Consider the following 10595-nt stretch of genomic DNA (forward strand, 5'->3'; position numbering starts at 1 on the left):
AGCCTGACCATGACGTACGTGATAGATGTCCCGTCAGTTCAGTTACCAAGGCATTAAATGCGTGTCAGACGATGGTCGGCCATTGCTAATATTGAACCGTCATTGCCAACCCTATAAATAGCTCATCTTTTTACCATTTTTTACTTTTACATCTCCAATTTCCAAATCTTCTAAGTTCTTTTTCACATCTTCTGAGTTCTTCATCTGTAAATCTGTGATTTTCACTGCAAAATCCCTCTTCAGAATACCAAACCTTGTCATCTTCCTCTATTTTCAATCTTCAAATCCAAATGGCGAAAACGTCAAAAATCGTTTCTCAAAAAGAAAAGCTTCTTCTTCGCGGCCTGCCGGCGATAAAATACCGGTGGAGCCACGACCTGAGGAGTGTATTCCCGGGGGGTGTGGAGGGAGGAGGGTGTTCTTACCTCCAATTTTAAGATCGACAAAGCCTCGCCGGTTCCCGGTCGATGCGAGCCAGCATCGAGGTATATGTGCTCGATAACCGAGGGACATCTTAAACAGTTGAGGAAAAATTGCAACTGGGAGAACAAAGAAGTGATAATCCCGGCTCCCGAATAAGATATTACTACTCATGTGAAATGGTTTTTAAGTGTTTATACTTACCCTTTCACGTTGGGCCCACTCGACCCAGTTGTCATTGATTTTTGCCGCCAATACCAAATAACCTTAGGCCAAATCTATCTTTCTTTTTGGCGGATCGTTATTTTGATCCGCTTCTTTATGAACAAAATCGAGGGGATGCCTTTCACCCTCGACCACCTCATTAGATTGTACAGCCCTCGCCTCTATCGAGGTAAGTTATTAAAACTCTAGCACCGGGCTAACAAAGTGTTGTTCTCGAGCATAGACGAGGACAAGGATCGAGACTGGATGGGCAGGTTCGTTCGAGTGAAGACTTCCGACCTAATCCCGGCCGAGAAGATGCCATTTCCCGAGGAATGGAATATGAAGAGTAAGTATAATTCTACTGTTAGCTCCTATTGTTTTGCTCCTTCGTTTCTTTCTTACCAATATCCTTTTCTGTGATGTAGCGGTTGCTTGGATGCCCGGTGCTATTCCTAACCTTGAGAGCTAGGTACGGGACCTGGCTTCAACCTCCACATATGTCGAGCGCTCGTGGCGCGACTTATCAAGGGGCCTGCTCGAACTCGAAGTAATGTAGCCCGTAGGCTTTATGGTCGAGTGAGAGTTTTGCTCGAACTCGAAGTGATGTGGCCCTTAGGCTTAATAGTCGAGTGAGTGTTTTCTTGAACTCGAAATAAGAGTGTCCCTTAGGCTTTATGGTCGAGTGAGTGATTGCTCGAACTCGAAGTGAGAGTAGCCCTTAGGCTTAGTAGTCGAATGAGTGATTTCTCGAACTCGAAGTAAGAGTAGCCCTTAGGCTTAATAGTCGAGTGAGTGTTTGCTCATACTCGAAGTAAGAGTAGCCCTTAGGCTTAATAGTCGAGTGAGTGTTTGCTCGAACTCGAAGTAAGAGTGGCCCTTAGGCTTTATGGTCGAGTGAGTGATTGCTCGAACTCGAAATGAGAGTAGCCCTTAGGCTTAATAGTCGAGTGAGTGATTGCTCAAACTCGAAGTAAGAGTAGCCCTTAGGCTTAATAGTCGAGTGAGTGTTTGCTCGAACTCGAAGTAAGAGTGACCCTTAGGCTTTATGGTCGAGTGAGTGATTGCTCGAACTCGAAATGAGAGTAGCCCTTAGGCTTAGTAGTCGAGTGAGTGATTGCTCGAAGTCGAAGTAAGAGTATCCCTTAGGCTTAATAGTCAAGTGAGTGTTTGCTTGAACTCGAATTAATGTAGCCCGTAGGCTTAGTAATCGAGTGAGTGTTTGCTCGAACTCGAAGTAATATAGCCTGTAGGCTTAGTAGTCGAGTGAGTGTTTGCTCGAACTCGAAGTAATATAGCCCGTAGGCTTTATGGTCGAGTGAGTGTTTTGCTCGAACTCGAAGTGATGCAGCCCTTAGGCTTACGTGGGGCTTGATTTCGTTGTTTTTTCGGTTGGCAATCCCCGATTTATGTGGTAATGGTCGGCCCTTAAGCCTGTTTGCATAATAGATCACGAAACAGAGGATGGATTCTGAGATATGAGTTATTGGTAAAGAAGAAATTTCTCTTTATCTCATTATACATGTGTTCATGTTTTGCGACAGGGATCGAGCAAACTACACGAGCATGGTTTGTTTTGACCATTTGTCTCTTACAATTTTTCCTATCGAAACCCTGTCGTCATGAAGTAACTTCCTTACATCGAACTTGATAATCGAATTTATTTTGTTATACTCGAGGGTAATGCCCCCCAGTATTCGAGGTTGATTGTAAAGAGGCCTCCAATACTGTTGAACTATTCTAAGTTAGCACGATCAATGGTTGCCTCATTAAAAACCTTGCCGAAAAATCCATTTGGGACAAAACCGGTCTAAGGGAAAAAGAGTGCAACTCGTTCTTTCAGGCCTAATGGCTTCGAGTTGAATACTCCATCCCTGTTTCTGGTCGAACACCTGCAAGGGTTAATTTCGAAATATAAATGAACATAGGAGGGTCGTACCTTAACAATAGTATCGTTTTAGGTGCGACACGTTCAAATTCTTGGTAGTTGTTTTCCGTTTATTACACTGAGCTTGTAGGATCCTTTTCCGATGATTTCGAGAACCTGATACGGTCCTTCCCAGTTCGGACCCAATTTCCCTTCATTTGAATTTTGGGTGTTGAGGGTGGCTTTTCTTAGTACTAAATCCCTGATTTTAAAATATCGAAGATTGGTTCTTCGATTATAATACCTTTCGATCCGCTGTTTTTGGGCAGCTAATCGGATGAGAGCTACTTCTCGTTTTTCATCCAATAATTCTAGGATCGTGTTCATTGTCTCGTTATTCGACTCATTTGTCACATACCGAAATCTGACGCTAGGTTCTCTGACCTCAACCTGGATAAGAGCTTCGGCGCCATAAACCAACGAGAATGGTGTTGCTCCGGTAATAGATTTTGATGTCATGCGGTATGCCCATAGGACTTCAGGTAGTATTTCTCTCCATTTCCCTTTAGCGTTGGTTAATCTTTTCATAAGATTTTGGATAATGGTTTTGTTGGTCGATTCGACCTGTCCGTTCCCACTGGGATGATAAGGTGTTGATAGGATCCTTTTAATTTTGTAGTCCTCGAGAAATTTAGTTACTTTACTGCCAATGAGTTGCTTTCCATTATCATATACAATTTCGGATGGCATCCCAAACCGACATATGATGTGGTCCCAAATGAAGTCTATTACTTCCTTTTCTCTGACTTTCTCAAAAGCCCGTGCTTCAACACATTTAGAGAAATAATCAGTCATAAACAAAATAAATCGAGCCTTACCTGGGGCCGATGAGAGGGGGCCGACGATGTCCATTTTCCATTTCATGAAAGGCCATGGAGATAGGACCGAGTGGAGAAGTTCCCCGAGTTGATGAATTATGGGCGCATGTCTGTGGCATTTGTCACATTTTCGAACGAACTCCCTTGCATCCTTGTTCATATCGGTCCAATAATACCCTGCTCTGATTATTTTGTGGACCAATGAATCAGCACCGGAATGATTCTCACAAGTGCCCTCGTGAATCTCACGTATGATGTAGTTGGTATCTCCCGGTCCCAACCATATTGCCAGCGGACCATCGAAGGTCCTTCTAAACAGTGTTCCATTATTGGATACGGTGAACCGTGCAGCTTTTGTGCGTAGAGCTCTCGATTCCTTTGGATCCGATGGAAGTTTCCCGTTCTTGAGGTACTCTACATATTTGTTTCTCCAATCCCAGGTTAGACTTGTGAAGTTTATCTCAGCATGACCTTCTTCGATTGCCGATTTCATGAGTTGTACGACAGTCCCCGAGTTGAGTTCGTCATCCTTGACCGACGAACCTAAGTTCGCAAGTGCGTCAGCCTCACTGTTCTGCTCTCGAAGTATATGTTGCAAAGTCCATTCTTTGAATCGATGTAGAGTCACTTATAATTTATCCAAGTACCTCTTCATTCGATCTTCTCGGACTTCAAAAGTACCGTTGACTTGATTTACCACAAGGAGGGAATCACATTTAGCCTCCACGACCTCGGCCCCCAAACTTCTAGCTAGTTCGAGACCTGCAATCACGGCCTCATACTCGGCCTCATTGTTAGTCAATTTTGTAGTTTTAATGGACTGTCTAACTCCATTACCTGTGGGCGATTTCAGTACGATGCCCAGTCCAGACCCCTTTGTGTTCGAGGCACCGTCCGTAAAGAGGGTCCAGACTCCCGAAGAGGTACCCAATTTTATCAGTAATTCTTTTTCAATCTCGGGTACGAAGGCCGACGTAAAGTCAGCCATGAAGTCCTATAAGATTTGAGATTTGATAGTGGTTCGAGGTCGATAATTGATGTCGTACCCGCCGATCTCTATGGCCCATTTGGCCAATCGACTTGAAAGCTTAGGTTTGTGAAAAATATTTCGTAGAGGACAAGTTGTTACAACATGTATCGGATGGCACTGGAAATATGGTTTTAGTTATCTAGAGGCATTTATTAAAGTAAGCGCTAATTTTTCTAAGTGTGGATATCTAGTTTCGGCCTCACCTAAAGTTCGACTGACATAATAAATAGGGAATTGCGTACCTCGTTCTTCTCGAATTAGGACTCCACTTACCGCTATCTCCGAGACAACTATATACAGATAAAGCTGTTTGTCTACCTTCGGGGTATGAAGCAACGGAGGGCTCGATAAATACCGTTTTAGCTCTTCCAAAGCCTGCTGACATTCTGGAGTCCATGAAAAATTGCTTTTCTTTTTAAGCAAAGAGAAAAATCGGTGGCTCCTATCCGAGGATCTCGAAATGAATCGTCCCAGGGCGGCTATCCGTCTTGTTAGCCTTTGCACGACCTTTACATTATCTACCACCGTGATGTCCTTGATTACTTTAATTTTATCGGGGTTAATCTCGATTCCTCGATTAGACACCATGAAACCGAGAAACTTGCCCGATCCAACCCCGAAAGCACATTTTTCGGGATTGAGCTTCATATTATACACCCTTAGTATGTCAAAAATTTCCCGCAAATGCTTTAAATGGTCCTCTGCTCGCACGGATTTAACTAACATGTCATCAATATAAACCTCCATTGATTTTCCTATTTGCTTTTCGAACATTTTGTTTACTAGGCATTGATAAGTTGTACTAGTATTTTTTAGGCCGAATGGCATTACATTATAACAGTAAGTCCCGTACTTAGTGATAAATGAGGTCTTTTCCTGATCCTCCGGATTCATCTGTATTTGGTTGTACCCAGAATAGGCATCGAGAAAGCTGAGAGTCTCGTGGCCGGCCGTGGCGTCGATCATACGATCGATATTAGGCAAAGAAAAAGAATCCTTAGGGTATGTTTTATTCAGGTCTTTATAATCTTTACACATTCTAAGCTTGTTCCCCTTTTTAGGGACTACCACCATATTTGCTAGGCACTCGGGGTATTTTACTTCCCGAATGGACCCTATTTTAAGAAGTTTGGTTACCTCGTCTTTGATGAAGGCATGTTTGACCTCGGAGTGGGGCCTTCTTTTTTGTTTTACCAAGTGGAACTTTGGATCCAAGCTTAGCTTATGAGTGGTGATTCCCGGTGGGATCCCTGTCATGTCAAGATGGGACCAAGCGAAACAGTCTATGTTAGCTATAAGAAATTGAATAAGCTTTCTCCCGAGCTCGGTATCTAACCCCGTGCCCAGGTATACCTTTCGTTCGGGTAGATATTCGACTAGTATGACTTGCTCTAGTTCTTAGACCGTTGATTAGGTAGCGTCAGAATCATCGGGGACCATGAAGGATCGAGGGACCCCATGTTCATCATCTTCGTCAGTCTTCTAATTCTTCGAAGCTGATGTTTGTGATTGCTATTTGGTATTCCGTGCCTCCTTCGAAACCGATCCTTTTGCTGATAATAATGATGATATCGGAATCACTTCATCAATGACAAACATTTCTTTTGTGGCCGGTTGCTCCCCGTAGACTGTTTTGATTCCCTCCGATGTTGGGAACTTCAAAACCTGGTGGAGGGTCGAGGGTACAACCCTCATATTGTGGATCCACGGTCTTTTGAACAGGGCGTTGTATCTCATATCGCCTTCGATCACGTGGAACTTCGTTTCTTGGATGGTCTCGGCCACGTTAACTGGCATGATTATTTCGCCCTTAGTAGTTTCACATGCCATATTGAATCCATTTAGTACCAAGGTTGCGGGCACGACCTGGTCCTGTAGACCGAGTTGCTCTACGACCCTCGATCGAATGATGTTGGTTGAACTACCTGGATCAATTAACACACGTTTAACTTGAGTTTTATTCATAAGTACAGATATTACCAGTGCATAGTTATGTGGTTGCATGATTCCTTCCGCGTCTTCGTTATTAAAGGACAAGGTTCCTTCAAGGGTGTAATCCTGAGTCCGGGATCACTTTTCTCTTACAATCGACATCTTAGAGCGTTTAAGCACCGGCCCCTGGAGGGTATCGATCCCACCCATGATCATGTGGATGATGTGTTGTGGCTCTTCTTGTTCGTTTTGTCTACTGAAATCCCTGCTTTTGAAATGGTTTTTGGCACTATCACTTAAACATTCTCGAAGGTGACCTTTATTAAATAATCGAGCTACATCCTCTCTTAGTTGCTTGCAGTCTTCCGTTTTGTGGCCATGAGTGCCATGATATTCACACATTTGATTGGATTCCTCTGGGCAGGATCGGTCTGTAGAGGTCGAGGCCATTTAGTATCTTTGATGCGTCCGATAGCCGACACGATGGCGGATGCATCGATGCCGAAGTTATACTCTGATAACCGTGGTGCTTCCTTAGGTCCGATATGCCTGTTGAACATATTCCCGTTCATCAGCCCCCGAGACCCTTGGCCTCGATCATTTCTCTTTTTGCCTCGTACGGGGTTGCATGAAGGTTCGCTACCCATACGATCTCCGTTATACGACCGATATCGATCCTTGTTTGACCTTGGTTCTCAGTCGATATCCCTTTTAATAACGGACCTAGACCCTAACTGGTCGTCTTCAACTCTAATCTTTTATTGATATCAATTATGTACATCTACCCAAGTAATAGCCGGGTACTCGATCAAATTCTGCTTAAGCTGTCATGAAGCCATCGAGCTCCGCACGTTCAGTCCTTGAGTGCAAGCTTGTACAGCCCAATCGTCAGTGATCGATGGTAGATCTATTCGTTCCATTTGGAAACGAGATACGAACTCTCTCAGTATCTCGTTGTCCTTCTGCCTTACCTTGAAAAGGTCCGACTTTCTGGTCTCGACCTTTATGGCTCCGACGTGTGCTTTTACGAAAGAATCTGCAAGCATAGCAAAAGAATCGATATAGTTAGACAGTAAATTATGATACCATATCATTGCTCCCTTTGACAGGGTTTCACCAATTTTTTTTCAATAATACAGATTCAATCTCATCTTCCTCTAGATCGTTCCTTTTAATGGCACATGTGTAAGAGGTGACATGTTCGTTGGGGTCGATCGTTCCATTATACTTAGGAATTTCGGGCATGCAAAACTTCTTTGGGATTGGTTTAGGAGCCGCGCTCGGGGGGAAAGGCTTTTGTACAAATTTTTGGGAATCTAATCCCTTCAATATCGGAGGTGCCCTGGGATCTGATCTACCCTGGAGTTATACGTTTCCACTTTTTTGTCATTTGCTTCGATCCTCCTTTCTCCTGACTCTACTCGTTTTGTCAGTTCTTCGATTATCTTAATGATTTCGGGATTAGTCCCCGATTTTTGCTCATTTGACCTTACTATGGCTGGCCCCGTTTTGTGGGTGACTTCTTGGGGTGGACTGGGCTTGAGTCTGGTCGGTGCCTGGGTTTGGCTTTGTAATTGGGCTATTGCTACTTGTTGAGCTTGCAACATTTCAAAAATCATACGTAAGCTAATTCTGTTTTCCTCAGCATTTTGGGTATTTCGAGCTGCAGACCGAGTTCCACCATGAATGCTATTTTCAGGGTCGGAACGTTGGTTCGCCTCGATGGCCGCATGTGAATTAACGTCTATTGGCTCTTCGACCCGAGCTACAACGGGATCGACGAGTGGCCTTCCATCCCCGGAGGTTAAGTTTTTGTTCTCATCTTGAAGGCCAGCTTCGTTGTCGATAGGTAGGGCCATTAATTGAGAATTGGTCGTTTTCAACCTGAAATTAAAGATACTTCCAAGAGCAAGTGTGAAATGGTGTGTTTTGCAGAGATTCGTACCAAATAACCACTGTTATCCTTAGCCCCACGGTGGGTGCCAAACTGTTTACCCGAAAAACGGATAGAGTTGAATTTAAACGTAGTTCTAAGGATACGTGGTATAACTTGGCAAAAATCGAAAAGTAAGTAAAAATATATTGAGTATTGACTGTATAAAGAATGAAATACAAACCAAACTGAGTGGAAAACGGTTTATGAATAAGCAAGACGAATCAATATACAAAACCCAAAAAAGGATAATCTCTATATGAATATCAGAATGTTTTTCTCTGTGAATATCAATAATATGAGAGTGTATGAATGCCTTAATCTTCGATGCTTTACAAAAATAGTAGCTATCCCTCTTATAGTGGAGGAATCCTACTTTATATATAATTAAAAATACATAGTGGGGATCTCATGATAGATTAGCTTTTCCCTAATTCCCGCCGAGATTCTCTCCCTTAGTGCGGTTGTAACGGCTCTTGACTCTTGACTCGATCTTGGTCGGATTTGGTATTGGTCGATTTTCAGATTTAGAGCTCGATATTAACTCGAGCTCGATATTGACTCGAGCTCGATATTGACTCGGGGCTCGGTATCGAACCGGGCTTGATATTGGTCGGTCTCTGGCTCTTAAGATCGATGACACCGCTTCACTTCATAGTTCCATTTGGACTCGAACTCGGTAATGACTTCGAGCTCGGTATTTGATCGGTCCCAGAAATTTGAGCTTAGTAACCTGTATTCAGATCTCATCTCGATATTATGAAGATGACCTTCGGTCCATTATGTTCCAATCTCGACTAATCATACGAAGGTCGAAACCGGTTTTGACGGTATACAAAATGAAAAGTAGGAATGTTTTCTTGTTTCTTTGCACTGATCCAAATACTTTTCCCAGAAAATATCTCATCTGGCTTTTAATTTTCTTCTTTCCCAACAATGAAAATTTAGCAATATATTGGAGGTCAAATGGTTGAAAGTATTCCTGTATGTTGCAGTACTATGACTGCACGCTCTTATGCACAACCATATGTATCAACTGGAAAAGATAATTAAGTAAATTGCAACTAGGACGTATGTATGTAAGTTTTTGATAGTCGCGGTTGAAGTGTCTGATTATATAAGCTTGACCTATTTTTCATGCCTTGAAACCAGGTTCTTTGCATACTGTGATATTATGTTGAAGTGTATAATCAGCTAATCAAAAAGGTTAATTAAGCTATTAAAGAAATCACACTTTTTTTTATCTAATAGAGTAACTATTAGAGGAATTATATTTTTTATCTAATAACTATGTCTTCAACATGGCTTGTGCAGCCGAGGGCACCTATACTATCACGTAGGATGAATAGTAACTAGTAAGTACTTCACCTACTGTATATTTAAATTGTTGGATTCGTGTATGTAAATAATAAAATAGATAAAGTAATTGTCAGAAGTTGCGTTTAAATTATCAATGATACTCAACTAGTTTAATTAAACTTAAGAGATAAGTAATACAAACAACAGTGAATATACATAAGCAAACTAAGTATGCGTGCAATTAGACTCGGGTGCGATTAACAGTCTAAGTAGAGATAATGAAGTAATCTTCCATCCTTTCTAACGAGTGGATGAAGAGAAAAAGACTCATTAATTCGGGTAAATAATTATGAGGTTTTCATGCCTCGCATCTAGTTATCAGTATTGTGAAGGTTTGCAACGAGATTTTTGTTAACATGAGGTTAAATGATGATTCTGTAATTGATTATGAACAACTATTAAGACCAAACTGATCCAAGAGGGTGCCCTATTTACAGAGTCAGACGAGTGTGAGTTAAGCTTTCAGAAGCTCAAGATCACTGACTCCGACACAAGCTTTGGTATTACTTACATATTCAAGGTCTTATACTGTGTATTGTGACGCGTTGCGTATTGGTCTCGACGCGATATTGATGCAAGATGGTAGGGTGATTACCTACGCGTCCAGACAGTTAAAGGTACATCAAAAGAAGACAAAGACCAAGACTAGCTCTGTGGAATAAAGGAATGTGTTGACATTTTTGTTTTCGGGCTATGGGTGCCATTTGCCAAATGGCGGAATAAAGACAGTAATATTTGGGCAAGTTAATTATAAACAGAGATAGTATTTTCAGCTGTCCTCTTCAAGAAGCAAAGAAGATAAAATGACAACAAGAGATATTTTCATTCGAAGAGGATTCCACTGAGCTATCTAAATTGGTCTTAAAGTACCAAAAAAGAAAGACACTATTCTCGAGCTAATCCAATAATGCAGTGTATCTAAATATTTGATGGGGATATATAGTGTTAGTATGATTCTCTAGTTGCTTTCTA

Source organism: Nicotiana tomentosiformis, chromosome 3 (genome assembly GCF_000390325.3).
Source record: "Nicotiana tomentosiformis chromosome 3, ASM39032v3, whole genome shotgun sequence".
Classification (NCBI taxonomy): Eukaryota; Viridiplantae; Streptophyta; class Magnoliopsida; order Solanales; family Solanaceae; genus Nicotiana; species Nicotiana tomentosiformis.